The 25,596-nt window shown below is 34.6% G+C and overlaps 1 protein-coding gene across 6 annotated transcripts in view; it reads right to left on the reverse strand.

Annotated features, from left to right (window-relative positions):
- The window catches only part of LOC132704399 (teneurin-m), a 582,182-nt gene that overhangs the window by 192,905 nt on the left and 363,681 nt on the right, over positions 1-25,596 (reverse strand). The gene's annotated exons all lie outside the window — the stretch shown is intronic.

Genomic DNA, 25,596 nt, shown 5'->3' on the forward strand with positions numbered 1-25,596 from the left:
CAGGATGTTAGTATTGAAGTCACTATTAGTATCCCACAGACTTGGGAATGGTCTTGTATAGCAGAATACCTAATCATCCAAGTATAATTTTCGGCCAATGAGTCAATACATTTCGCTTAGTTTAAGTCCCAGCTGCTTGAGTCTAGTAAATGTATGTTTTCTCTCTCGCTTGTGGGAGATGACAATTGTTAATCTTCCCAGGGGGACATGTTTCCTTGCGTAGTGCGAATATCACATGCGTATTGGATTTTATTTACTTTGAAGCTTTCTTCAAGCTGATGCTGGGTGTAATGCGAGAATCGCAGTGCCATCATGTTGCTATGAAAGTAGTTCTTGTTGCTATGCTCAAGAGATATAATATTGGTCCAATCAGACTTCATTGGAGGAATATAGACGGGATAGACGCTTCTTTAATTTAACTTGCAGGCTAGTTTGCCACAACTTTTTAAATATCGAGGAAAGAGTATATTTGATTAACCAGCCTGATGATTTGGGCTACTTTCCATGTGCTAGAAAAGTGATTTATGCCCAGTATGGCGTTGAATGTAAATGTTTTAAACATTTTTCTGAGAGTTCTTGCAGAGATTGAATCGAATCTCGTTGCTTTTTTGATATTAATTTCTTTCATTATTGTTTGTTTGGTTTAACGTCAACTGAGCTGTAAACAATGCCTCGCAAATCAAGCGTCCGACTAGTTGAAAGTGATATGAGAGACAAATTGAAGTCCAAAATATCTCATTTCATCAACATAATTCAAATATAAGTATAATTAATAACGAAACCGTTAAGTTTCCGTTTAAGGATCCCCGAAATGTATTTTATTGGTATGCCGAGTATTTTTGTGCTTATGCAAGTTTCTGTTACCGTCACAAACAACAAGTCGAATTGGGTTTGGACGCGTTCGCAGAGATGGAGCCGTTAAAAAATCTCGTTGATGTCGGGAATGAAACGAATATCGAAAAGAATTTCAATTTTCCACGGATCCATATAAGCTGAGAAAAAAGTCGTGTATAGCACGCAGCGAAAAGGATACCGACACAAAGAGGAGTAGGCAGCATAACTCTTCGAATTCTAACCGCGTGCAAACGTGACGTGTAACTTATAACTTAGAAATAAAGGAGATAAATCATTTTCCCCGAGTTCAGTGCCGTAGACGTTCGCCGCATACCTTTATTGTAACGTATATGCGGTCGAATACCTGAAACTTCTCTTGCGCCTGGTTCTTTTTTTTTTTTGTAAAAAGCTCAACGAATTCGAAAGATATAGAAATGTTGTGTATCCGTGAAAGTTTCCGATACGTTCTAGAGTTCTTTAGTGGAGTACTTTTTAAGTGGTTTATGTTGTGTTGTAAATAGTTATTCACAAGCTATGGTATTTTATTGAAAAATTTGGTACACATATCTTTCTCAGTACCGATGAGTGGGGTATTTTAAGTATATCTGTGCTGGTATCATACCAGGTGCTATTGTAACAGTCTTCTTCTTCTTCTTCTTACTACGCCCTCTCCTTTCGAAGGTCGGCGATCCAAATGGCTATTGTGGCTCGGGAAACTGCAGCCCGGAATATTTCTATTGATGAGCGATTAAACCACCTCCTGAGGTCCTTGAGCCACGAGTTTTGACGTCTTCCTATCGATCTTTTACCTTGGACTTTGCCCTCTATTATCAGCCTCAGAAATTCATATTTTTCGCCCCTCATAACATGGCCAAGATACTGCATTTTTCTTTGTTTTATTATATTTAATAATTCGCGAGACCCGTGCATGCGATTCAAAACCTCATTATTGGTGATTTTCTGTACCCATGAGATCCGCAGTATTCTTCTATATATGTACATCTCGAACGCTTCTAGTCTCTTCTCTGTTTGAGCATCGAGTGTCCAGCTCTCGCATCCATAAAGCAAAACAGAGAAGATGAAGCATTTCACCATTCTCAATCTGAGCTCAAGACTTATGTCAGATCTTATGAAGAATACCCTCATGCTCATAAATGTTCTTCTCGCCTGCTCGATTCTCGACAATATTTCCTTCTTCGGATTACATTGACTATTGATATTGGCTCCCAGGTATTTGATTGAGTCGACTTGTTCAACTGGCTTCCCATTAACATTTAGATGTACATGAGTAACCGTTTTTGAGAACGCTAGTGTTTTGGTTTTGGCGACATTTAATTTCAATCCGAAAAAGTGGCTATAATGGACTATGCGATCTATCATGATTTGTAGCTCGGACGGACTGCTTGCCATGACAACAGTGTCGTCCGCGTACCTGATATTGGTTATGCTGATGCCATTGATCTTTATTCCTCCGTTAATTCCATCCATTGCCTCTCTGAATATAGCCTCCGAGTAGAGGTTAAACAATAGTGGGGACAGCACACAACCCTGGCGAACTCCCCTCTTGATCAGTATCTCATCTGATATGTTTTGCTCGATGTTGACCACTGCTGTTTGCCTCCAGTAAAGTTCTGAAATAATACGTAAGTCCTGCTCATCGATACCGGTTGCTGTTAGTATTTCGATCATCTTTTGATGGTTGACGCAATCGAATGCTTTGCGGTAGTCGATAAAACATGCATATACGCTTACATTCATGTCCCTGCATCTTTGTGTTAACACTTTCAGAGAGAAGAGTGCTTCGCGTGTACCTAGTCCGTTTCGGAATCCAAACTGAGTTTCGCCTATTTGCATTTCGCATTTCCTGTATATTCTTGTGTGGACAATTCTAAAAAATATTTTGAGCACATGGGACATGAGGCTAATCATTCTATAATCGTCACAATTAGAGGCATTGACTTTTTTGGGCAGCGTTATAAAAGTTGACTTTAGCCAATCGGCTGGTATCTTGCCCGAACTATAGATCTTGTTAAACAGTGATGTTATCAAATCCAAGCTTTTGCCTTCATTATCTGCTATTAGTTTAAGTGTTTCTGCATGAATTTTGTCTGGCCCAGTAGCTTTTCTATTTTTTTGTGATCTGATGGCGTGCATGACCTCATATTTGGATATTACTGGACCTTTTTCGTTTAGTTCGCTGTTATATGAGGGTGGGGTGTGTGTTCTTTCGTCGTTGTATAGCTGTTCGATGTACTCATGCCATCTTTTCAGTTTAGCATCTAATCCCGTAATTATTTCATTGTGTTTGTCCCTAAGTATTGATGCATGGTGTCGCCTGTGTTTGCCTGTCATCTCTTTTATTCTTTTATGCAGATTAAAGCTGTCATGTTTTGATTGTAGCTCCTCTATTTCTTGGCATTTTGTTATCAACCATTGTTCCTTTGCCTCTCTGCATTTCTTTCTAATAGTTCTATTTAGTTGTTTGTATTCTGTCGGCTTTGTTTTAAGTTTCCTTCTCTCATTCATTAGGTCCATAATTTCCTGTGTCATCCACTCTTTCTTCCTGTCGTTCTTTATGTAGCCGATGTCCTGTTCCTCTATGTTGGTTATTTTGTTTTTAAATATGTTCCATATCGTCTCTATTTCCCTTTCTGGTGCCAAACTGACTGCTGCTTCTATTTCACTTTCTATTTTCAAACTTATTTCTTGTTTCTTTTTGGTGTTATTCAGTTGTGCAAAGTCTATTTGTTTTGTGATCTTTTCCCTTTTGGTATTCATAAATCGTTTGAGTTTGAAGTCTATCACCACAGGATTGTGGTCACTATTAATGTCTGCGCCAGGGTATGTTTTCACTGCTTTTATGTATTTTTTGAATTCCTGTCCTATGAGAATAAAATCAATCTGGTTTCTGATAATCGTCCCCTCTCTGTCTGCAGGTGATCTCCAGGTATATAGTCTTCTGGGGTGAAGCTTAAAAAAGGTGTTAGTTATGATTAGATTGTTTTCTACACAGAACTGTATCAGTCTGTCGCCTCTTTCATTGCGCGTTCCAAGACCGTAATTCCCTACACTATCTCCATCAGAACCACGGCCTACCTTGGCATTGAAGTCACCAATAACCATACTTATTTCACCCTTCCTTGTCAGTCGCATGGCTTCATCAACTTGGGAGTAGAATTCTTCCATTTCTTGGTCTGATTTGTCCTGTGTTGGAGCGTAGATCTGGATTATGTTTAAATTTCTGTGGGTTGTTTGTAGTTTTAGCATCATGACCCTATCACTTAGGGGAATGAACTCTGTCACTGACTTTGCTATTCTCTCTGAGACAAGTATTGCCGTTCCATATCTATGGTCCGGATCAGTGCCTCCTGAATAGTACATGGTCCCTCTTTTAGTTTTTTGTTTTCCAGAGTTAGGCCATCTGACTTCACTCATTCCCATGATATCTATGTTCAATCTGTTCATCTCGCATTCAACGTTTGTAAGTTTTCCTGCCATAAATAAGCTGCGTGTATTCCATGTGGCAATGCGGACGATTTTACCGTAGATTTTGAATTTTTCGCTGTCTCTATCTGCATATTTCTCACTAGTGGAAGACGGGGGTATTCTTCGCACCCTCTCCCCACTTAAGGGGTGCCCCGGACTGAGGGCCGTTTTTGTGTTTTCTTCAGCCATTGAGATTTTTTGGAAAGTATAATACAGTAAGAGTTCCGTTTCTTTTCTGTATCGCAGTACCACAACTATTAAAACTGCTGCAGTCATACTTGTAGTGATCCAGCAATGAGCCGGTCCAGAATCATTTTCTTTGCGCCCCATCCTGGTACTGGTGGTCGCTGCTGCCCTCCACCAGGGATATTTATTGACCTCCCAGTCTAGATCCGTACTGTTCTGCGTTAACAGGATCACCTCGAGTAGGATGTGGCTCTGCACCACGCAGTACGGTCCTGGCTGAGGAGAGGCTATGTGTGCTTTTAGGCACGGACGCGTCACCCAGCCCTGGTTGTCATGAGGACCAGTGCCCAGTCATCCCGAAGCAAAGGTGCTACCTCTCTAACAAACCTTGAACCCATTGTAACAGTAGAAAACGTTTTTCTGCTGACATCAGATACTTTCTTTTTTTTATATATAAAATTTGGTCTTAGAAGGACTTTTTCAAATGACGCTGCGGCAGAGTAAGGAGACGCCTTTGAGAAGACTTCCGTGGATTGATTTTATATGAGATATATGAGATGTTACGCGGTTCAGTAAATATGATTTTTTTCCTGGATTTAAAGAAATGGTTTGAAATATACTTGTTCCTACTCCCGTCAAATGAAGTTTCCCGCACTTGCTGCATAATATACTATACCATACCAAAAATGTCACTATGTCATATATTTTCCGTTGGCATATTGGATAAGTGGTTTTTGATTAGTACACGTAGTTAATGAATCCCCATCCTACTAAGCAATAACCCAGTATGTGTTATTTACCGTGTACTTAGCTAGTATATTAGGGTGATTTGAGACTAATTTACTAAGCGGTGTCTTATTTTAAGTAAGTTATGTTACTTCTAGTTTTATAATTGTTAATAAATAAATATGATACCATGTTGTTTGTAACTCTAAAGTCGTTAATTTAAATTAATACAAAACATTTATTCTTCTGACTAAGGTTATAAATATTAACAACGCAAGCAGTTTTTAATTTCAAAGAATTTTATTTTTGAAATGTATTATATATTCAAAACAAATAAAAAATTGACCGTTAATTCTACAAAACAAGTAAATTTTCTCAGTATACCCTCCTGGATTCTGGCATTTGTGGAATAAGTTTGGTGAAAATGTCTTTCTTTTTATCCTCAGAAATTACATGTGAAGAACCCGGATTTGGTTTTGGTTTGGCCATTTTATTTATACATTTTTTGTGCAAAAAAATCCAATTTTTAAATACTAGAACACCGGAAATAATTAAATTGCAAATCGGAATGGCATTAAATTTTTTATTTCTATTTTTTATTTATTTTTATTTATATATTATTATCTGAAACATGTCATTTAGGTTTAAGCTTGTTTATTTTATATGATGATCAGCAAAATCAGTAAAATAATATATCTGGCCTCTATTTGATGGTAATAGTGATCGGCATTCATAAATGTATCGCCAGGTTCGAATTAATAGACTCAGTATATCCAGCACTGATTTCATTTGAATTTATTATATAAATTAGGAATCTAACCAAGACCCAGCTTCTATTTTGTCCTGCACATTTGTAAAGAATTTGTAAAAAGTGCCACAGACGGCTTCATTCCAAATAATAGAATATGCCACTTCTTTTGATTTATTTCCTAGAAGAACCGGTAAGCCGTTTGATGAACGCACTCTTTTAAAGCAATCAATTTTGGGCCACATGATCACACTTTAAACATCGGAAGACACTATCAAATTTACCGGTTGTATCTCATCAAACTTGCCTTGCTCTGTTATATTTCTGAATGTTCTGAGACCATTTGTTACAGACAGAACAAATACAAGATTGTGTAATTCAATACTTAATTTGCTTGTAAGGCGCTCTCTAAATGTTAGCCAAGAATCTAGAGTAAGTTCTAAACTTTTGCAACTATTACAGAGAGAAATACCATTATACATATTTTTAACTTGCTTTTTTCATGTTACCAATTTTATTGTCATTTCCATATATCGTTATCAGAATTATGTTGCTTGCTTCGATAAAGCGTTTCTCAAATGTACAGTTAAGTGTCATCCGCATAAAGATAATACAAAGATAATCACAAAACTATTATGCTGCAATCCTGGCTGTAAACATCGCAAACAGAAGTGGACATAAAATACTTCCCTGGAAAACTCTCTTGTTATCACCAAAATGCCTAGGGGTTGAGTTGTTAAGTATCACTTTTATTGGTAGTTCATTTAAAAGGATGATACGAATTTACAAGACACTTCACTAAATTCATGTGATGAAGAATTACATGAATTACATGAATTCGTTGCTAAAATGAAGTAAAAACAAGGCAGTAAATTTTAATTTAAATAGACTGATTTTTTAATAGAAAAAGCATATGACTAATCCTTCATGAAATCCTTTTAGAACTAGAGTTTAGCGCGATGTGCAGCTCACCACATAAAAAATGCATGACATTTTTTATAAAATAATATTATTCAAAAAATTGTTTAGAATTAACTAAAACCATAATATTTTAAATTAAATTTCCAATTTAATTTTATTTTCTGAAGAAAATACCTAAATAAAATTTGAAATTATATGGATGTTTTCGAAAATTCCAAAAAATTAAAAAAAAACAATATGACAGGAATTTTGAGTGTCGTTATCGAATTACAGTGAACGATGGAAACAGTCATACTTAAAATCACGTTAATAATTATATTAATATAAAGAACAAAAGCCAAAAATATTGTTATAATAGATACTCTGAAAACATGTGTTAATATAAAACGAGCAAATATGAACACTCAATTTTTTTATATGAATTATTATTTCTTTGTAATAGGCAACTTTCAGAATTAATAGGAGAGTGAACATAAAAACCAAAGCAAAACCTATTCGTTAAAGGATGCCATTCCAGTATGCTTTTCAAAACACATTTCAGTCAAACCTTTTGTAAATAGTTATCTAGGGAGAAAAAATTAAAGAATCAAGTAAAACTGGGTTTGGATCTCAGGATGTATTTAAAGCCCAATGATTTGGATTCGAATTTATGATAGGATTTCTACATGGTGTTGATGTGCTGAACGAAACAATATGTTCAAAGATAAGCTAATCAACTCTTTTAATTTCTCTGTAAACTGTTTACTTGGCTACTTACGGAATGAACTGCCAAGAAATTTGTGCTTTAAGTGATGAGTATTCTATCTTTTCCCGATACATTGCCTTCGCAGTGATTTAAAACGGAAATGTTCACAGTTTAACTTGGTCGTAGTAAATTAGGAATCATCGAAGAATTTTCACGGATCACATTGTTAACAAAGAAGTACTTAACAGTCAAAACTTATGTTGATAATTAAAATAATAAAATAAGAGTACTCTCGCCGTATTATGAGGGATAACTGTTCATCTTACAGATCATCGTGCAATGTAGAGTGGAATGGATGAGACGTCCAGTTGGAAGGAGAATTTCCTGGCTGGCAAATCTACGTAGACAATATATTGTTGCCCCCACAGAGCTGTTTAGTTGTGCTGCTAACAAGAACCGAATATGAACGGATGATCGCTAACACCCCAAACGGAAAAAGCAAAGGAAGAAGAAGAGGAAGTGAATTAGGGCAAAATCTAGAAATTGCTTACATCGATAACCCTAATCAACGCTTTATATGGTGGGAAACATCTGAGATTCTGGAAGTATAGTATAATGGACTCATGGAAACTTCATTTTCATTAGCCAAACCCTTTATATTACTTATTTATAGTGTATTACTTTCATAACCTGCTATATACATAAATAATATGCTTAGACAATATTAAGAAGAAAAGTTCAAAGAAACATGTTCTAAATGTCCCATGTTTTGCGTGTATTAGGTTTTAAGAATAATTTTTTTCCAGCATAACTTTAATAATCAGCTGTTTTTTTAAAAGACAATTTTCTAATTTTCTAACCAACGGAGGATATACATATACATGAAGTAGACATTTTTGAAAAGATATTATGTAGTCACAATTTTTGCAAATTTGAATTCTTGAGCTATTTTCCACAACACGTTGGGAATATTCCAACTCAATATAAAAATAAGATATCCGTTTCGCGTGTGTTCTTTATCCAGGAGGAAATAAAACGTTCACCAAAATATTCTAATTTGAATGTTACATTTGTGTTTAACTTTTATTCGGGTTTTATTTAGCAATTCTAAACTGTTTTCTGAACGGGATGCCGTTGTATCTTGTTGCTTTTACTGCAGCTGCAGTTATGGCGCTCCCGAACCAATAAATAATAACGTCGAAAGGGTGAGAAGTTTCCCGGTCCCGAAGAAAAGCAAACTCCAACCCTGGTGTACGGTGCTAAAAGTTTACGAGCGATCAGGAAAATGATGGTTTGCCGGGAAAATTTGTTGACAGCGCGAAATCGATGAAAACGAGGTATAAGTATCGGGATTTTCGGGTTGTTTAGTATTACAATAAAAGTGTCGTAAAGTTATTTGATAAATTGGTTGTTCCCGTTATTATAGCTATATCGAGATCAACAACGATGGTTATTATATACTAATAATCGTTTCTCTGCTTCGATTTTACTATAATACAACGTATGGTGAGCATCGGGAATTGTACAACTTACCAAGGAACAGGTTTCAGGCCTGACTCTTTCATTCCTTTAGCTTATACAAATCTACATCATATCAATTTTTTGTTTCGGTGTATTGTTACTTATAGATTTCTATAGACTCTCCGATTTTTCGTTGGTAGAAGAATTGGTTACATGCACGAATTTTAGTTTTATCGAATAAAATTTTATGTTGGGTTTCATGAGTGTGTTCGGCAACAGCTGATGAGTTTATTTGTCTTAGTCGTAAGGGTCTTTCGTGTTCTTTCAGCCTAGTTGATATTTTTTGTCAGTCTCTCCAATATATTCTTTGCCGCATATGCATGGAATGCTGCAAAACTCCTGGTATCTCAAATAGAATTTTGTCTTTGACGGATCGAAGATGTTGAAAGATTTTTGGACCAGTGGTAAATCTGGTTTTGACGTTATATTTCTTAAGAACTTTTGATATGTGGTCAGTGATGTTTTGAATGTAAGAACCTAAGTACTTTACGTTAAAATTATGATTCTACAGGAAACTTCTATGGATTTCTACATACATTTTCTGGATTCATCTTGCATCGGTGGTTGATGAATCGTTTTGCCAATCATCCTGTTGGCTTCTTCAGACTTTAACTCAAACTTCAGCAAGCAATTCATCAACAGCGGACGGAGGAGGAATCCAGAAAGTTTGTAAATTGATTCAAGATTGTCTTTGGGTGTGATTGTTGTTTATTGTAGAGCAAGAAAGAACAAACATGATAGACCAAGTGATTGAAAAGGAAAATTTTAGATTAAAAGGAGAATAATATGTCTCTATTATATTCTCTTCTATCCTAAAGAAAAACATTTAAAAAAACCATAATCAACAGATGAGATTATTGATTTTAGATTTTCAGTTGATGATGATAATTAAGAAGAAAGAGACAGATACTTTTGCTTCAAATGCCGCAGGTCATGTGGGGAAACGTATTGTCAAAAAAAGATCTAGGTTATAAAATACAAATGTCATACGTAATACATAAGAAGAATTTTCAACTACAAAAATTGGAGTACGTTTATTTTTTCTGGGCGTTATTAAACACTTAAGTACCATTCGGCGAAATATAAATATCAACAAATGGGGGACTGCTTTAATATCCTAAGCTAAACTTCTAGGATTGAAGTTTTGTTGACTTTGTTTTTGGAGTAACTCGGGCGTCTACATTATGGTTTTTGAGAATTCAATTTTGCCCATAGAAGAGTCGACAAGATCTTATTATTAACGAAGGCACACTTTACGTTATTTTGCGATCAGATCAAATGCCTTGGACCTCTCAGAAACGCGATTTGTAATTCATTAAATAGACAGTTATTTAAAACACAGCAATAAATCTTACGAATGCTATGTTGTTTTCTGAACGATTTCCAAATAGAAGCCAACATTTAAATAAAGCATTCGCTACGTTTTATCCATATCCATTGCATTTCCCATCGTACACAACTCGCCTTCAATATTCATTTTTATTTATCACGCTTTCGCGTATCTTCCGGTTTCCTTTGTTCTTCCTTAACGACATTATACTCAAAAACGCTGCTGACGTAAATTGGTTGGAGCCTAAAGTGATATTTTGTTTACATTTTCAAGATACCGTATATGGAATGCATTATGGTCACTTAATGATGGGCGTGGTAGTTGAGATAAAGGTGCCATGCAAGACATTTCAGTGTTTTACATAGATTGACTAGTCGGAAAATGTTAATATTCGACTATCCCTTACCATGAATTTCCGTGTTTTCTAATTTAGACAAAGGGTTCGGTTACAAACTTTCCTTTTTCAATAAGCATTAAACAAACCAATTGATCTAGATCTAGTTCTGGTAAAAATGGCAAAATAAAAAATTAATTAAAGCAGTCACATTTGATTAAAGATTTTTGCAATGTGAATCTTTTTGTTCTACTGGTGCTGTAAAAGAATTTTATAGAAAAATGTATACATCAACATTTCAAATAGATATTCTTCACTCTGAAGCCCGTTTTATTAATATGCCTCTTGTTATTACCGATCTTTAATCTTCTTAAAAAGGATTGTTTCGAAATTTTGCAAGTGTGTTTAATATTGCTGGAACATGAATTTTGTAATAGCCTAAAATATCAGTTTTTTCTCAAATTTTGAAATATGAATGATTTGGTTTTGACTAATTTATTCTAAACAACTTACTGAATTCTATTTAAGTAAAATGGTTGACTTGGAACCAATCTAAACGCGTCAAAAATGGTTTATCGCAAATACACGAACATTTCACAACTGTAATTTTCTCAAAAAAAAAAAAAAAAACGGGTTGACTAAATCAGACTATTCAAAACAAAATCAATCAATCAATCAATAAATCAATGTAGTTGGGTATGTCAGTCTCTCTCTATAAGTATCTGTCTGTAATTCCAACGTGATTTTTTAAACGAGCCATTTGTTAAGCATCTGAAAAGGCGAGTGTCAACAAGCACAGTTTTTACTACTAGTTGTCTGGAACATTTTTACCGCTGTAGTTGTTAGCATCGGGTCCGTACCTGTAGATGCGGTAGCCAAATTTCACACCTTGAAGAATAGGCATTTTTAAATAACTGTCCAGTGCTCATACTATTACCTTAAATACCAGGTTCCTAGGAGCATGCGTATGCATCTCTTTCTATGCTTATTATGCACATCCCGTTTGGTCCACTAATGTCATTCGCTCGGTTTTTCATTATATACCCCCTATATAACGAACAGGTTTTTTTGATCAACATATTGACCAGTACATTGCTCAAGTAAAGCAAAAGCAAAACTATTGGTGAATACTGACCAAATGAAAATTAAAGTGACACAACCTATTAATTCATTGGGACATTGGTAATAAATTCCGACCGGCATTGCGTACTTGTATTTTTTGATTGTGTAGACAAAGGATTAATCTTTGACCCGCTAAGTAAAATCTAGAAGACTTTTTTCTTGTCCTTTAGTCGCGAAGTCAGGTTATTTTTACTTTTGGAAAAATACGATTTTTTTATATTTTATAAATTTCCGCGTAAAAAATTATTACATAGGTTTTGGCATAAACAAACACGGAACATTAATTTTACACTTTTTAATATCCGTAATTAACTAACAGTTTTTTAAAAATTATTTTAAGTTTTCTGCAAATTAAATAAAAACAAAAATGCCAAGAAAGGACAAAAAATTGGATTTAAATGAATATTTAATATCAAAACTTACCAAATGATGATGATTCCTATATTTGTAGGGAAATGTGTTTTGTTTAACAATTATAGATACAGCCGGCATAACGAAATATTAGCTAATGTTTTATGTAATTATCCTCGTTCGTTCTCAAAATGCATATAATTTAACACAGCTTATTTATTTTATGTGGCAATTTAATTATGACCAACGTTTTTTGATGACAAATTTAAGTTTAACCTTTTAAGCCGAACTTGTAAATGATAAGCTTGGCATATTTTTGAAGCATTGAATAAATACATAAGTTTGTAAACAGTGCGTTGATTTGACGAGACTTTTTAAATAAATAACTGTGAAAATCCGAACATATTTTGTTCTAATTTAATTGGGTTAAATGGATTTTTATCAAGTAAAAGCCACCTCAGTTCAATTATATTAAGATAATATTGTGCCTATTTTGTCTAACTTCTGTATTTGTTATTGTTTATGATTTAATATAAAACAATATATAATATAATAATATAAAATAATAATATAATAATGTAATTTATATAATGTCAATGAAAAAAAAGTAACATAATTTTTTTAAACTCATTTGCGGTTTTCATCAATTTGTTTTTATCAACAATTGCTCATTTAAGCGACCATAATGATAAAAATGTTGACTGTTCGTAATAGTAAATTATGCAACAAATGCGGTAAACGGTATTTGACTTGAGAGTTTATTTGAATTTTGAATAAATGAGTGTCTTAAAAAGTTTATCGAACGTGTTGCACACTATACTTTTTCTACGACCGTTAGTTTTTGGATACATTTTCGCAAAACAACACGAATACATTCACTGACATGTCCGTCAGAATTGACAAACGAAGGAAACGAAACTGACGTGGTAAAGTGATGCTTCCCGCACACTAGATCGGTGCGTAATTAGGTATTTTACAGACGGGAGTAGAAAAAGTCTTTTTCTGGATGTGGTTCTAGGAGTCAAAAAAATAAGATTGCGAAAACTGCTGAAGAAAAAGAAGTGTTGGTAAGCCTGATATGTGAGTTTTTCAGAACGGTATGTTATTGTGTCATTAAAATTAAATCGGTTGCCCGACGTTAATTTTTTTTAATAACGAAAATCCCCGCGATAAGTCGACGTTTATTCCGTTTTGTCCTCTCCGTCTTCCGGAGACCCACTGATATATAAAATTGCGACTCCCTGATATTTAATTTTGTTTTTGCCGCGCCATTTCACATTCGAATGCCCGCCTCGACGTTCCCAAGGCGACCATAACGTCACGGTATTGCCACTTGAGACCTGCACAAGGGGGATATGCAGATTTTTTTAATTATCATTAATATTAATTTCGTTCTGAGTGTTCTCGTTTTCTCTCGACTTTTCATTTGGTCTTACCTATAATTTTTGAACGAATCGGGCGCTTAGTTGCCTGACGCCTAATTGAACTGAACGGAATTGCACAAAGGAAGAAATGAAAAGAAAAATTAAACTGGCTAAAGAAAATTTGCTCCCAAACTGCGTTAAAGAAATAGATGAACTCGGGAAAATGAGGTGGCCTCAATCTTTATAAAAAAAACTTCAATAACATCTCCGAAATTCAAAATCCAAAAAACGTCCAGCAATGCGAGAGATACATCACTAACGTCTTCGACGATGTGAAACGAGGAAACGTAACACACTGCTTGCGACAACGAAATTGAACAACTTGAAAACAGAAGTCAAAGAAGAAATACAACAAGCAAAAAGTAATAAGACGTCCACTCCGGACCAAATCCCTTCTTAAATTTCTAGACGAAGGAAGTTTGATATGTCTGAGGCTTTATTTGGTATATGCATTCTTTAAAAAAAGCTGTGAGTTCCTATCCACCTACCAACCAACCACTATACAAATCAAAGAGCACGTAACTCAAAAATTGCACATTAAACGTGGAGTACAACAAGCTACAAGCACCACTTCAACTCTTCAACATATACTGACAAGAAATATTCACGGAACCCTTGGATGGCAGATAAGGAGATGTAAGAGACACATTCTTGTAGAGAACCTAGAAGGGCGTCGTATTTTTTCGGTGTTAATTCGAAAAAAAAAAATTCAAATAACCAAGAAATTTTTACAGGATGAAATTGAAAATGATAGATTGGATAGTGATAATATTAGGGACGAAAGTGACTCTAGTAGTGGTAGTGATATTATAGTTACTAAACGACAGAGAACCAAACCTTTACCGTCAAGTTCCAGCAGCAGTGAAGAAAACGAGAATATAACACTACCTGGTAATTTTGGTCCATGGCAGGAAGTCAAATGCCATGATGGTAGGACCACAAATTCCTGATACTTGTACAAAAAGCCATAGATTTTTTCAAGCTCTTTTTCACCGATGAGCTAATAATAAATAAAGTGGAACATACAAATAACTACGCTAGACTTAAAATAGCACAGAAGAGAGTAGTAGATAGTAGATTTAAGGATAAAATTAGTTTTTTAAGTTTCAATCTTAACAAGCCTACGAAATGGGGGATAATAATTTATGTAATGTAATGTAAATAAGTTTATTCGATTTTGTCGTATTACGGAAGCTTGACATCGGAAGATTTAGTGAGACCTGATTTACCTGTAAGTACAAGGATAGCTACATCTGTGTCAAAAATTATTAGACAATAACCCAGGATGTAGAGGATATCATTTTTACACCGATACATACTATACGAGCTGGCCACTTGCAGAAGGATTGTTAAAACTAATTGTTCATTGGACGGGCACCATTCAAATCAACTGCAAATTTATACCTGATTCCACCAAAAAAACATTTGCGGAAGATAACACATTTGCATGCAGATCAGGTAATTTGATGTTATTGGCGTGGAAAGATAAATTGGTCGTCACCACACTTACTTCGTGGGATATTTCAGGAACACACAGCCTATCAACAGAAGGGTACGTGGAGGTAACTTATAAGTTGTAAATAAGTCATATTTAGTGGTCAATTACAATAAATATATGGGAGGTGTCGATCGCGTAGACTCTTATTCAGCGTCATACTGTTTCCTGAGGAAGTCTTTGAAATAGTAGCGAAAGTTATTTTTCTGGGGACTCGAAATGTCTAGTATCAATGAACATTTATTATACAAAATTTAACAACGGGGCCGACAAAACAAAAAACCAATGGTTGACGAAATGACAAAAAACTTTCGGCAAGGGTCCAAAATTTCTGGCAGACCATCATTTGTAGATACAGAAGAGAAATGAGAAACTACATATTATACGCCAAAATGATGGAAAGAAAAAAGACTGTGCGGTATGTGACACTTGCACCCGTAAGCCTGGACTACACATTAGCGACTGCTTCGAACGTTACCATACACTACAACATTACAGAATGTAATTTTTTTATATTGTGTATAAATTTATTTTATGATAATGGTAGTGATTATGATAATGTTAGGGTTTATTTGTGTTACTCTATCTTCAAGATTTATTATTTTTGTAAGCCATTACTTTTTATTTAGTGTTTTTCAAGTTTTTTTATTTAGTTATTTTCCATGCTATAATTGTAATAAATTTTAAAATATAAAAAATAAATAAAATTCCATAATTTTTATTAAGCGATTTTTCTTAATAAAAAAAAAATCCTAGTAGATAGAATAATAGTCTCGAGTACAGTGTACTCGAGAAAAGATATATATACGAGTTCAGAGGATTAAATATCCGGGCAATTGGGTAAATGCGAATGCGGACTCCGATGGATAGATAATATGTAATGTAAAAATATCGATACATTTCCGTAAAATAGTCCTAAATGCATGGTTGCTTTATAGTTGCGACACGTTGATATTTAAGGTCGCAATGGTCAACGAAATGAAATCATTTGAACTGTGATGCTATCGCCGGTTTCTGAAAATATTGTGGGTCGCGCACACATGAGGACGTCCACAGAATGATGGATACGACACTTTAATACTTTGGACATGAGATATGGAGACCCAAATACTAGGTACTGGGCCTTATAATACAGGGAAAAGTGGAACTCAGAAGATGGATCAAGTGTAAAAAGCTATCCTGGTTATGCAATGTCAGACAGTGGCGTCACCTTAAGGTCGAAGGACTAGTTCGGGCGTCAGCTGAGAAAGGTTCCCAGAGATCATAAACATATTATTTATGTTATTATTATTTATTTAATTTAATTTATTTCATATTCGTACTTAGATTTTTTGAAGTATTTTAAGCAAACAGATAGACAATGACTAAAGTAAGAAATAATATATTGTTATGATCACGAAGAGAGGAAGTTTTCATTTTTTTAAGCCAAAACCGTATATCGGATTGAAAAAAAATCAAGTAATTAAATTTCATTAGAACTTATTGGAGACTGTAAGAACATTTTTCTATTTTAAGAGAAATCAGTGGCGTACTATAAATTTCTGCCAAAATAGACATGTGAAATTTCGTACGCCCGGCACTGGTGTATTTTAAAAATATTGCGGTATACTAAACAATGCCTCTTGATACATAGTGCATGTGTGCCAAATTTCATTAAAATAACTAAAGTGATATTACAGGACATATGTTCATTTGAAGTTTTCTTTTTAAAATGAAAACACCATGTATGCAGCTCCGCTCAGGCGGATGTCATCCAAACTCCTATCCCCTCCTCCCTTTTTCCGTGAAGAGTTTTTCTCTATAGAAGTATTAATTACGAGGTTAGCGCCAAAATTTCCTGGCCTGACATAGATGCAGCTCCAGTATCATGATAAAACTTTGTCTTCTTTTAAATATGTATCTTAGTAGGCTGCGAAAAAAAAATTGGAGTCTTGCATCAAATAGTTTTCTATTGACAGCATTTTAAACAAGACTTGTCCGAAAAAATGTTGCACCTGAGTGCAAACTGAGTATAGAGCAGTCATAAAGTTTTTGACAAAAGAAGGGTTAGCACCTAATATTTTTAAAGAAAGGCTGGATGGTGTGTACGGCCAAAGTTCTTCTTCGTATTCTGCACTGAAAGAATGGGCAAAACGTTTTCGAATGGGGCAGGAGTCCCTTGAAGATGATTCAAGAACTGGTCGACCAGTGGAGGTCATAACGAAAGATATTGTTGCGATTGTGGTGGTTTAAATATCAAGAAAATCTCAGAAATTAGTAAGCTTTCTGATACAAGTGTTCGTCGAATCTTGCATGATCATTTAGGTATACATAAGGTTAGTGCAAGATGGGTTCCTAAAACCATTCGGCTATTCAAAAACAACGCCGTGTCGAGTGTGCGCGGTCTTTTTTGGAACTCTGTGGGTCGGAACCGAAGCTCTGTCGAAAAAAGAATCAATGGAGTGGCGTAAGGGTGAAGCACCTCCAAAAAAGTTCAGAGTGTGCCAGTCAACAAAAAAGGTGATGGCCACGATCTTTTGGGATTGTGAAGGAATTCTTTTGATAGATACGTGTAAAACGTCGAGGACAACTGACCAGAGGCGTGCGTCTTTTGCACGATCCTGCTGGTGTTGTACAAGCTGCCATTTTAGAGTGTGGGTTCCAACAGATAGATTATCCTCCCTATAGTCCAGATATGGCTTCCAGCGATTATTATTTGTTTGGATATTTGAAAAAGGACTTACGTGGACGGCGGTTTAACGATGAAGTTGAATTAAAAGAGGCTGCTTTAGCTCATTTTGCAGACAAACCAAAATAATATTTTTTTAAAGGAATTGAGTTGTTAATAAAGAGATGTAATAAGTGCATTGAAGTTAAAATGAAGTTGAAAAACAATAAAAACTTGTTACCCTACTTTGTTTCTTTCATATTCAGGGCGGGAAATTTTGGCGCTGCCCTCGTATATGCATATGCGGCTTATAAATCGCGTAGAAATTCAAAATTAAATAATTTAAAAATTGATATTTGTAAATAAAAACTCCGTTTACTCCCGTACCAGCATATTCGGCATATTTCGCATATTATTATACGTTTGGTATTTGTTGATGACCTCTGCGTTGGTTGACTTCCGTACTTAATTTCTGTGTTTCTGGAAAACAATGTTTTCAGTGCAATTAACTTTTTAATTTGAAACATGGTGCATTTTATTTATTATTGATTATGTACCGCTTTGTGTATCATTGTTCTTGGACTTTCAATCGGAGTTACTGCAAAAGCGTTTTTACGTCGTAATTGAAAAACAAATGTTTGGTGAAAATTTCGAGCCGGTACGCGCAAAGAAGAAGTGCAACTGCATTTTTTTTTAAATCCGCTAGCGCGGATAAAGGGGCGCTGCTTTCAGTGCGGAGAGAGCGCTCTTGAATTTTTTAACCCTATGAAAGCTCAATCCAGACGTATAATCCACGTATTACATATCCAGGTGCGCAAGATATCGACGAAAAATTCAAGTGGAAGTGCAATTCCCGACCACAAAAATCCACATGACTACGACGGATATGGGAGCTATTCCGCATTGCAAATTAGAATCGCATCTGGCGCAGACGGCAGCTTTTCACTCTGTAATTGCCATATCGAAAAATTCGAACTGAAGCGTTATCGATCGCCTATTCTATCGTTGGGTTGATGACAATTTCGGCAACTTGCGATAGAATTTGGACCGTGTCTCCGGTGGGCATAGAATTTTTGGGTTAAAAATTGTATTATATGAAAAATAAATTTAATTTAATTAAAAAAATTATATACATTCACAATTGTTTCGACAACACCGTGTCTTTATCAAATGTGGTTGATTGATTGAGTGATTGATAAAGACACGGTGTTGTCGAAACAATTGTCATGTCATAATATATAATTTCATGAAAATCTGAACTTGTAGTTCTTATTTATTTTGATAAATGGATTTTCATCAAGTAAAAGCCACCTCAGTTCAATTTTTAAAAAAATTACTTAATTCTATTTCAATTATCTACAATTTAATAATAAAAATAATAAGACGGTGTGAATTTTTTCTGTTTCATCCAAAGTCGACTACAAGACTGGTTATAACAAAATTAGGTTTGGGAACGAGACACCTAGTTGTGGCAAATGGGAAGCACCAAAAATACGAAATAGGCAGTTCTCATTACGAGAAGAGTGTTTCAAGAAATATGCACCAACGTTCGATTGGAGCTGCGCCATTCATTAAAAAAACAGTTCACAGAAACGTTCGATTTTGTTGACATTTGGTATGGTCATTTATAATGATAAAGGGATCATTAGTGCTGTCATAGAGATGTATGTTTTTTTTTTAACTTTAGTTGGCTTTTGTTATTTATTTGGGTGGAATATATAGAGTTACACTCCTTTCCTTTCTTAAGCTAATTTCTAACTAACCTAAAAAAACAATACTTTAAGGATTGGTATCGGAGGGACAGTAGTGCAGTAGTTTTAATTAGCTTTTAATTTTTAAATTTTTTTTTGTCAATTCTCGACAATTGCTTCTTAACGGTTTGAGCTAGACACTTCAAACTTTGCTCCTTTTAAACAGTCCATAGATATGAAAGTGGCCGCGGTCGAACTTCGACACGGTTCATATTTTAGATTAGATTTTCGACTGTTTTTTGGAAATTTCTATGGAACACGATAAATGGCTGAAATTTAAAGTTATCGACTTCAAATTTGGTACACGTATGGAGCTTGATTCCATGACGGAAACTATTGGAAATGGGTCGGTGAGGGACTTGGGGGTCGGGACGTGTTTTTTTTTAATAAGAAATTGCGCGATCCGCAAGATTCGGTGCTATAAACTTTTTTTGCTGGTAATTATTTTCAAAAGTATACGGAGTGCGCGCGGTATTCGAAAAAACTGAAAATTGGATTCTCCTTATAATAATAATTGACCATAACTAAAAATTTCAGTTGTGACTTCATTATACACAGCTAAAACTTTCGTATTTAAGGCTTGCACATATAGCATAGGCTATATTGAAAAATAGATTATCAAACTTGCAGCTATCGACATTAAATTTAGCAGAGAAGTAGAAGTCCCATCTAAACCCTAGAAATTAAGCAGTTTGTTTTTGGTTAAAATTTTTTTGGCTTATTTTGGCTTCTAGAAAATCATTTTCACGAAAACTATTAACCCAATAGCCAAAATTCTTTAATCAAGAAATAGCGGAAGATCGGAACTATAACTTTTATTTCAAGCATTTTTACGACTATATGCAGGGTTCATAAATTATGGACAAAAATCTAAGAGACTCTGAAAAATGTTCTTTTCCAGAGTAAATTATTACCCGTAAATCAAAATTGCGCAAAAAGTTGCTAGTTTCTCCAAACAGTATGATAGACCGCATCAAGAGCTACATTTTTTGTAATTACTGTTTCCAGCTACGACATACGCTGCTCGAGATAATTGAAAAAATCCATACGAAACATCCATTCCGCGCGCTCAGTCTAGACGCGATGACGTCATTGACCATCCAGAAAAAAAAAAATTTTTTCAAAAACTATATTGGAAAAATTCATGAAGAAGGAAACGTGATACATAAAATTTAATTTTTCGTAATGTCCGCAAAGTCATTTGTTTCTCTATAGTTTATCTGCTAGGGACAAACTTGTAAAGAAATTATCTGTAGTTATGCCATATTCGGTTCCTAGACCTCCGACAAGATCTAAGACGACTTCTTCGCCTGCTGTGTTATTAATTTTTCCCAAGTATGGTTGCATATTTATAGTGTATGAATTTTCACTTTGTGCTGCCGCCCAAATTTTCACACCATATTTATCTGGTTTACTTTTCATATAAGCTCTAAATGAACAACTAACTCTAAATCCTAACTAGTTGCTCATCTACTGAAATATGGCTTCTGGGATTATAACACCTTTTGAAATTGTCCACAAACATGTTGAAAACTTCTCTTACCGGTGCAAGCTTATCAGTTTTCTTTCTGACTACCCTTCTTTTTGGATCGTCAAAACGAAAAAAACTCATCAACAATTGAAAACGTGAGCGAGACATAGTTGCAGGAACAACTGGTCTAGTGTAACCTCTCTTGGTACACCACAACATTACTATCGGTTCTTTTGAGGCTTGAAGAGCACCTAGGATCAAAATGAGGTCAATGTATGCCTTTATTTCAACAGCATCTGTTGGTTTCTATATGTGTTGTAGAGGTTTTGTTTGATTTGTTGATTTGAAGTTGGAAAATCTGAAAAATTGGACAGTGATAGGTATTATTAGTGAATAGTGCCATATATAATTCGATAAGTTTACCTGTTCTGCCTTATCATTAGTATGCCGGACAATTATTTCTAGAATTTCGTCTGTCAGAAACAGTCTAAATGATTCAAGTCTTGAAGCAATATTGATTGTGTGTTGATTTAGTCCAGGCTTTTTTTGTCTAAGTAGCATTTTATACCATTTTGTGTTATTTTTGGTTCGATAAAATAATCTACCTACTTCTAAGATTTCTTCACTATCGTCAGTCTCTATTTCACTGTTCGCAGCACCACTGTCATTTTCTTCTTCTATAATCACATCTTCAGAAACTATTTCACTCATTGGAGCACCACCGTTATTTATTCCATCTATTACATCATCTTCAGAATCTATCATTTCCGGAACATCATCACTCTCTTCTTCACTATCACAGAGTTCTATTTATTTTGATTGCGAATATTTATTTTATCAGACATTGTGTAACATTTCACGCTAGCGTTATTATTTAAAAAATCAAAAATGTCTGACACCAGCTGATATTTGACTAATCACAATGAGTATCTTGGCATACCACACGGCGTACAAGTGTACACCACATTTTGCGGAACCCTTGTGTAAAGTACGACGAAGGTTAAGTACTAAAATTAACAGCTTTGCTTCATTTTTATGATATTCCTGTCTCATATAGCGAGACCCCAGAAATTGTGAAGATCGATTGCATTTTGAGACCGAACACCGCGAGAAGCTAATCAAAATGGCAATAAATATTCCGAACGAATCGATATCTCGTTGAAATCGCGTGCCCGGAAAAAATCCTTGACATCAAAAATATATAAACGGCCTCACTTAAGGTTTAACACGAGCTAAATAGTTAAAATTCGCCACCCACGACCGCGTAAAATTATTATTTCCACTTCTTCCGCTGTAATTATTTTTTTCCCTTTGAGCTAGCGGAAAATGAAATCCCCATATTAAAAACTGCCGTTTGATTACTGTTATATCGAAAGCTGAAAAATTTAACGCGATTGATTTTAGTTTGTCACGCGAGCCATCTGATTCTACACGATTATTCTTGCTTATTCAATTACATCGTCGTGGAAATTTCGCCCGTAATATCTGTGAAGGAAAATTGTTTGTTAATAAACTTCGTCGGATCATTTTTCAGCGGAAAACGAACGCATTGAATATATGGTTACCTAGTTGTTGTACCTAATTAACCTTTGTGAGTGCGTTGATACAGAAATATAAATGAGACCAATTTGTTGATAAATTTTTAAGTAGATGTTGAACTGACACGAAATTAATGACCTATACAGAACTACTTAAGGTCCATATAACCACAGAACCACAAGTGCTAAATATCACCAGATAAATATGATGGTGGACCATCGAGAAACCCATAAGCATCGTACCCATTTTTTTTTAGTTAATGTCAATTGTTTTTAGTTTTATACTTTATGTTTCGATGAAATATTGCATAAAATCTGAGAATGTATCAATTATTCGAGAAACCAACTTTCCGAAGGTAACGATGACCCACATAAAATTTTTACTCCCTACTTATCTGAAACCGAGAGGTTGCGGTTACCTTAATAAACTATTTACAATTTGGTTTCCTCTATAAAACCTACGTACAGTGTTTATAAACACAAAAAAACACTCCGCTTTCTGCTTCGCCTTTTTCTATGTCATTTGTATATAATTTTATCTCCTGTCTTGTCATTTACTCTAAAGCAACGGATTTATTGAACTTCATCCAATAATTTTATATTTCACTCCTCCTAAAACCCAAACGCCATATTCTTGAGTACTTTAAAACTCAATTTTGGTAAAAACCCAAAACTGTCTTAATTTTTCTAAGAAACTTCCACAGGCTACTATAATACTTTTTACAAAACTTCTGGATTCCTCCTGCGTCGGTTTTTGCTGACTTTTCGCCAGTTTCAGTCAAGTTCTGAAGAAGCCACCAAGATGATTGGCGAAACGTCAGCAATTTCGACTCAGCAAAAACCGACGCAGGAGGAATCCAGAAGTTTAGTAAAAAGTAAAACTGTTTTTTTTGCAAATAAAATTCAGAATATTTTTTCATCCAATATTTTCGAAGAAATATGCGATATGAATTTCCAGAAACATTCTATTAAATTTCTTCTTCATGAAAAGGAAAGATTAGACGAATTATCTTGGATATTTTCTATAATTATATAGTTAAGAAATAGTTAGAAATAAAGATGGACAGATTAGATAACATTTTATTCAGTATCGAAGGTTATAAATAAAAAAAAGATCCTAAAAGTTTGGAGGTTGAAAATTGAAGAATTTCAAAAGTATCTACGCTTAGGTTTACTAAGCGGTTTAAGCTATTTAGGTTTATTATTGTTAATTACCTTGCGATCCTTAACGGTTAATTCATGTGTTATAATTAGATTCGAAAAAAACTTCACCAGGTTAATTTTTTAAAGAGTTATAAATTTATATGAGCTTTCAAGTAATACTAAACAACTTAGAAACTTTAAAACTTATCTGGGTGTCTTGTAGCACTATTACTCTTGCAGTAAAGCCTACGCTGATTTTGGAATGAACTTATTTATTAATTAATAATTGTCTATAACAGCTTCGTAACCGCTAAAACTAAAGGTAACCGGAAAAGCAATTGGAAAGTATGAGTGGGCAAATGTTAAATTTTTTTAAAATAGTACCTGGCTGAACTTCGCAATTGGACTGCAATTTCGTATATTACAGATGGAACGGTTGCAATTAACACACTGCAAAATTTTTGCCCAGAATTGAAAATAGAAGAAGATCCCCACAAGTGCCCATTAACTACGTGCGAGTGCTACAATTCTACAAGTTTGGTCTATTTCTTTCAGATTTTCTCTAGTTTTCCACACGTGCTATATAGACTGCCCTATATTTAATTTTTAACAAGGTTGCTTAACTTGTGACAAACATAAGAAATAAATTGCTATACGCTATAAATTCAAAAACATAGCGGTCTCCTTCTAAATGAAAAAGCTATAGTTGTAAAATATTTATCAAACGCTTTAGGATTTATAAAGACACCCTACAAAACTTGTAACACCAGTGGTCTTTTATAAAACATTTAAAACCGTTATACATCCTAAGGTTTCTTATAATCCCCTTATAAATATCCATTTCCTTATAATAAAACATCAAACTGCGAAAAATGCTTGTTAAATAAGGGATTCTAATTCCTTATATATTGCAATATTTTCAAACCCTTTACTTACTTACATATTAAATAGGCAGTTTTTGTTTTTCTAGTTTTATCGAAATTTAATTAAATCTGGTTTCATTTTATACTAACCCAATTTTGAGAGGGTGGGCATTTATAGGTTATTTGTGAGAACGTAATAATCTCATAAACCGTCTCAAACTACTTCGTCGAATTAATTTTCGGGTTCCCCCTCTCAGTGCATTGTATATACGCATTTCCAACAACCACCTCCTCCGATGTTGGGATCAGAGACCCATTTTCTCAAGTGCCGAAGAACTTCAGTCTGCTTGAACGTCGTGTAAATGTGATATAGTAAATATCAGTTTTGGTTTATTTTAAACGATTTCCTATTGCTTGCGGTCTCTAATAATAATAATAATAATATATGGATAGTTATCACAATGGAACATTAACCAGAAAAGAGAGTTAAAAACAATTTATAGACATGAAGTAATTCCCAATACCCAATTTTTAAACGCCAGTAAGAAGTAGTAGCAAAACGAAATGGTATCAACAATAGTTTGTATAAACCAGCATCACATGCTAGCAATAGGTAATTTACGAATAAGTTGGTCTCATAAGGATGACGTCCTTGAAATCGAACGTCAAGCGAGTATACGTCAATCCTAAATTTAATTTTATTAATAAAGAGTCCATTAAATGTCCATAGAATGTTTAACCATTTGGCCTCCTTCATTTTATAAGAGACTCTTTCATACTTACGAATACCGAACATAAACCTTAAACACACTGGTGTACTGTAACTCATCATAGTTAAAATAACTTATAACAAAGTAGTCTGTAAGTCTGATTGTTAGGGGAGGAGCCAAGTGGTGATTTTTAAAAACATTTTTAAATTGAAATTTGCTTTTTTCTTTTATATACTATTCAACTATATTTCAAGATATCTAGATGAATTCGTACATGACGGATTTATATTCTAAATTTTTACATTAAACG

Source organism: Cylas formicarius, unplaced genomic scaffold, assembly GCF_029955315.1.
Source record: "Cylas formicarius isolate icCylForm1 unplaced genomic scaffold, icCylForm1.1 PGA_scaffold_7__23_contigs__length_41026272, whole genome shotgun sequence".
NCBI classification, from domain to species: Eukaryota; Metazoa; Arthropoda; class Insecta; order Coleoptera; family Brentidae; genus Cylas; species Cylas formicarius.